The sequence below is a fragment of the Coffea eugenioides genome, chromosome 10 (genome assembly GCF_003713205.1).
Source record: "Coffea eugenioides isolate CCC68of chromosome 10, Ceug_1.0, whole genome shotgun sequence".
Classification (NCBI taxonomy): Eukaryota; Viridiplantae; Streptophyta; class Magnoliopsida; order Gentianales; family Rubiaceae; genus Coffea; species Coffea eugenioides.
Genome location: NC_040044.1, coordinates 13,407,815 through 13,413,814, shown reverse-complemented (window position 1 = coordinate 13,413,814; position 6,000 = coordinate 13,407,815).

Below are 6,000 nucleotides of genomic sequence, written 5' to 3'. Positions count from 1 at the left end.
AATAACCCCAAGTACGACTGTAGGATTTAATTTCTAGCTTGCATTAATAATTAGAAACGTTCAATCCTAACTAATAAACACGCTACGGGGGTTTGTTTAAACTAGATCGTATGTTCCCCTAACATAAATCCAATTATGCCAGTTGCTACTAAGACAGAGATAACGAACAATTACGGATTCAATTACCCCTATTTAGCAAAATAGCCTACATGAATAATTAATTATTGTGCACTAACCAATCATACGCAAGGCTATAGCAATTAAAAGCAGGGAACATATAAATATCAATAAGTGAAGAAAGTAATTAAAAATGATTTAGATCTCACAGTAGTTGTTGAACCAATTCGTCAGTTGCCCCCTTAACTAGAATCAGGGGTTTAGTTCCCTATAATTAGAGAACAAGCCATGCGGTTATAGTTGACTGGAGCCATTTTTTCTTGCTTTGAGAATCGATCAGCCGAGGAGAGAAAAAGGGCGATTGATTTCGATTTCTTTCAATTCTTTTCCAAGCCAGAACGTACGAAAGGTCTAATGCTCTCTTTTTAGTTTTCGTTCAAAACAAGAAGAAAAAATTCCGAGGGTCCACAATGGCGGCTCTTTTTAATTTCTCCCAAAGCATACGAGAGATTGCTCTCTTTGTGTTTCTTCCACTCAATCCACAATAAGGAAAAACCAATCACAAGGTCAACAATTACGGCTCCCATTTTCTTCTTCTAATTGCTAAGCAAAACATACGAGAGAAAGGTTTCCCAATTCGGTCAATGCAAGTGGAGAAGCCTCCTTTGCAAAGTCAACCATGGTGGCTTTTTGCCCTGATTGTTTTCAAAGTTGCGGCCAACCCCCGTCCCCAAAAACAAAATCGAAAAGTTAAACCTAAGCCAAACGAAAATCCCCTAAACCGAGTAGTTCCCCGAAAATGGAGGAAGGGATTTCCTCTTATCCGACAACTGGTATTCAAAGAAACAAAACTCCCTAAATAAAAAAAATTAAAATCCATTACAATTTAATTTCTTCAGCTTCTCAAGCGGGCCCCACTGCTTGAAGTGCCCCACGTATGACAAATCCTCTAAATTTTGACCCCATCCCTAAGATTCAATATATCAAGTGTAGGGCCGTGAATATATTTATAATGAATTATTTTCCTTGTGCAGGCAGCGGCGTACCTTTCCCTATCGGCAGCCCGGGTAAAGGTCAAATGACCGTCAAAGTGGGCCGGAGAGGAGATATGAATCTCCCTATTCCACCCAAGGCGAGTCCGGGGCCCTCCCGGACCAGTCGCTGGGGTAGGTCCACCCAAGGGAACCGTAGACTGTGGGGTGGAGGTGGAAGGTTTGTTCTTGCCTTTATTCTTTGGTTTGGTCATTTGGTCTGCTGGATAAGGGAAATGTGCTAGAAATATGTGAACAGGCAGCCAACAAGGTAGGGTTTACCAATTACAACTCCCAAACATCAACAATCAGGGAAATAAGCAACAAACTCCTAAAAACTAATTAAATAGATGAAAACAACAAAAATTTCCTCAAATACCACTGGTTCAACCCCAAAATTTAACAAGTAGTCAACACAGCAACAGATATATCACAACACTCAAATCAAGTACAAAATTTCTGTCCTCGGCTAGCAAATAAAAAATCTGGCCTCAACTAAGAAATTAAAATTCTGTCTTCAGCTAATTTTAAAAACAAGTAATTTGGCCTCAGCTAAAGTGACAGAAATTTAAAAAGAAATCACCGGAGTTTAGAAGCGGCAATGGGCGAAAGTAGAGAGCAGGGGCAGCCATAGGAGTGGAGGAATGTGACACGCGTGAGAGCCACGCGTGTAGGCAGAGGCGCAGAAGACCGCGCCTGGGGGTGCAGAAGAAGCACAGGCTTGCGCTGGTGGGCTGCGGAGCTCGCCTGGGCTGGAGCTCTGAGGCGCGCGGACTGCGCCTGGGTAGCGCTTGGTAGCGCGACTGACTGCGAGGACGCGCGCTGGTGCCCGTACAGGAGCTGGAGAGCGCACGAGCTGCTGGGCCTCGTGCTGGAGTTGCGCGAGTTGGAGTGCGCCTGGGCTGAAGGAGGCTCTCTGGTGCTGGTCGCGCGCGAGGGCTGCTTGTTGAGGACGCGCAAGAAGAGCTCGCGCGCAGAGAGCAGGGGGCGCCTGGTTCGCTGGGCTGCGCGAGCTGGGCTCCTGGTACATGCGAGGGGAGAGCTCAGCTGGAGCTCGCACAGGTGGGCTCAAGGGGGCCGAGCAGCAGGCAGTGAGGTGGCGACTGCGCGAGTTGCGGCGGCGGACAAGAAAGAAGAAAGAAGAGGGAGAGAAAGAAAGAAAATGAAGAAGAAAGAAGAAGAAAGAAAAAGAAAAGAAAGAAGAAGAAAAAGTATGTCAACCGTGGGTACTCCCACTCTTTTTTTTACCAAGGGCATTTTCATCTTTTTACACTTTTTTTTTTGAAACAAGGAACCCCTGTCTTAAGCGTGGGCACGCCTAACTGCCCCCTAGTCTTCTGACCATCCGTCGAAAATTTTTGATCCTTAAGCGTGACCACCTAGCGTGGGCACGCCTAACTGCTACAGAGTCTTCTGACCAATTTTCGGAAATTGAATTCCTTAGGCGTGATCACCTGGCATGGGCACGCCTAACTACTGTAAAGTCTTCTGACAGTCGGCTTCCAACTCTTTTCCTTAGACGTGACCACTTAGCACGGGCACGCCTAACAATCAGTTTCCTGCCACAAAACAACAAACCACTCAATAACACTAACACTTAACAAAAACTTCAAAAACATGCAACAACTACACCAAATAGACTTGGGTTGCCTCCCAAGTAGCACCTTTTTTTAATGTCTTTGTCTAGACATGGCCGAAACCCTCAAACAAGATAAATTGGATCTTTGAGGTGTACAACTTCCACTTCTTCAACGGAAAATCCTTCATAATAAGGTTTGAGACGATGGCCATTCACCACGAACTTTTTCTCCGTCTTTAAATTTTGGATCTCCACTACACTATAATGAAACACATTAGAAATGACAAAAGGACCAATCCAACGAGAACGCAATTTACCGGGAAAAAGTTTTAGTCTTGAGTGATACAAGAGGAATTTTTGTCCCACTACAAAAGATTTCCTTGAGACTTGCTGATCATGAAAGATTTTACTCTTTTCTTTGTAGATCGTGGCATTCTCGTATGCCTCATTCCTAATCTCTTCCAATTCTTGTAGCTGCAATTTCCTTTGCACCCCCGCCTCTTCCAAGTTCATGTTGCACTGTTTCACTGCCCAAAACACCTTGTGTTCGAACTCTACGGGAAGATGACAAGCCTTCCCGAAGACAAGTCTGTACGGGGACATCACAATCGGCGTCTTATACGCAGTGCGGTACGCCCACAGTACATCTTCTAACTTCAAACTCCAATCCTTCCTGTCCGAGCGTACCATCTTCTCCAAGATTGATTTAATCTCCTTGTTTGACACTTCGGCTTGACCATTTATTTGCGGGTGATAAGGTACAGATACCTTATGGAGCACTCCATATTTTCGAAACAGGGCAGCAATAGTCTTATTACAGAAGTGCGTGCCCCTATCACTTACCACAGCTCTTGGCATCCCAAAGCGGACAAATATGTTAGACTTTAAAAACTCTGCAACCACTCTAGAATCATTAGTACGGATGGCTTTTGCTTCCACCCACTTAGAGACATAATCAACCGCAAGTAAGATACATACGAAACCAAAAGATAAGGGAAAAGGCTCCATAAAATCTATCCCCCAAACATCAAAAATTTCAACAAACAACATGGGAGTTTGGAGCATTTGGTCTTTACGAAAAATATTTTCCACCCTTTGACACTTATCATAGTATTTACAAAACAAGTACGCATCTTTAAATAGGGTGGGCCAATAAAAGCCACTCTCCAACACCTTACGATCTGTTCTTTGAGGCCCAAAATGCCCTCCACATGCAAATGAATGACAGAAATTTAAAATAGAGTGGAGTTCACCTGCACTTACACACCTTCTTAGCATTTGATCCGAACATTGTCTCCAAAGATAGGGATCTTCCCAAATGTAATATTTGGCATCACTTTTCAACTTGTCTCTCCTAACCTTTGGGCACCCTGCAGGCAGTTGATTAGTCACTAAGAAATTTACAATGTCAGCATACCAGGGTGCAGATGAATCAACGGCAAAAAGTTGCTCCTCTAGAAATGTTTCTCTCAATGGTTTCTCTTTCTTATGTGTCAGCAAGCGGCTCAAGTGATCGGCAACCAAATTCTCTGCCCCACTTTTATCTTTTATCTCCAAGTTGAACTCTTGTAGGAGCAGGATCCATCTGATGAGCCTTGGTTTTGTATCTTTTTTCATCATCAAGTACCTTAAGGCTGCATGATCAGAGAAAACTGTTACTTTTGTACCTAACAAATAAGGTCTAAATTTTTCTAATGCAAAAATCACAGCGAGTAATTCTTTCTCCGTTGTAGAGTAGTTGAGTTGAGCTCCGTTCAACGCCTTCGATGCATAGTAGATTGCATGTGCCGCCCTGCCAATTCTTTGCCCCAACACCGCTCCCACTGCGTAGTCACTCGCATCACACATTATTTCGAATGGGAGGCTCCAGTTTGGAGGTTGAATGACGGGCGGTGAGGTTAATGATTTCTTCAATTTGTCAAATGCCATCTTGCACTCCTCGGTGAAGTCAAATGCTACATCCTTTTGCAACAGCTTGAACAGGAGCGCTCCAATTTTGGAAAAATCTTTAATGAATCTCCTGTAGAACCCTGCATGGCCCAAAAAGGAACGCACTTCTCGTACACTTACGGGATAAGGTAAAGCATAAATAATATCGACTTTTGCTTTATCTACGTCTATGCCCCTAACCGACACTACATGTCCTAGAACAATACTATGCTCCACCATAAAATGGCATTTCTCCCAATTAAGGACTAGATTTGTTTCTATGCATCTTTTCAAAATCAAATCTAAGTTATCAAGACATTCATCAAAACTATCCACATACACACTAAAATCATCCATAAACACCTCAATAATATTTTCTACATATTCGAAAAAGATACTCACCATGCACCATTGAAAAGTCGCAGGGGCATTGCAGAGGCCGAAAGGCATCCTCCGGTAGGCAAACGTACCAAAGGGGCAGGTGAATGTAGTTTTCTCCTAGTCCTCCGGTGCTATTGCAATTTGGAAATACCCTGAAAAACCATTAAGAAAATAGTAATATACACGACCAGCTAACCTCTCTATCATCTGATCAATAAAAGGGAGAGGGAAGTGGTCCTTTTTCGTCACGGCATTCAGTCGCCGGTAGTCAATACACTGGCGCCATCTTGTGGGTTTTCTTACTGGGACCATCTCTCCTTCCTGATTTTCTTCTACCGTAACTCCCGTCTTTTTGGGGACTACTTGAATTGGGCTCACCTAGGGACTGTCCGAGATGGCGAAGATGATCCCCGCTTCCAGGAGTTTTAGTATCTCCTTTTTAACTACCTCCATTATTAGTGGGTTCAATCTTAGTTGCGCCTGTCTTACCGGCTTTGCATCATCTTCAAGCCGTATCCGGTGCATGCATAAGGATGGGTTAATTCCTTTGATGTCTGCGATGCTCCACCCAATGGCCTCCATATGATCTCGAAGAAGACGAATCAGGTTGTCTTCTTGCCTTGGTGACAGGTGTGCAGATATGATGACCGGCAGTGTCTCCTTATCCCCGAGAAAAGCATATTTCAAATGCTTTGGGAGAGGTTTCAGCTCCAACTCGGGTGCCTGCACAACAGAATGCAAGAATTTTGTCTGAGTTTTTGGTACAAAGAGGGAAACAAGCTCATACCTCGGAGAAATTGGTGGGAGCGAATGCAAAGCTTCAACCGTACGGCATAACTCATTACTTATTTCTACATCAAGAACTGCCCCCAACTCAAGATGTTTGGCCAAAGCTACTGCCAGTGCATCTTCTCCTCCCAATTCGAACGTTTCCTGTACAAGGGACTTAATAACACTTATAGC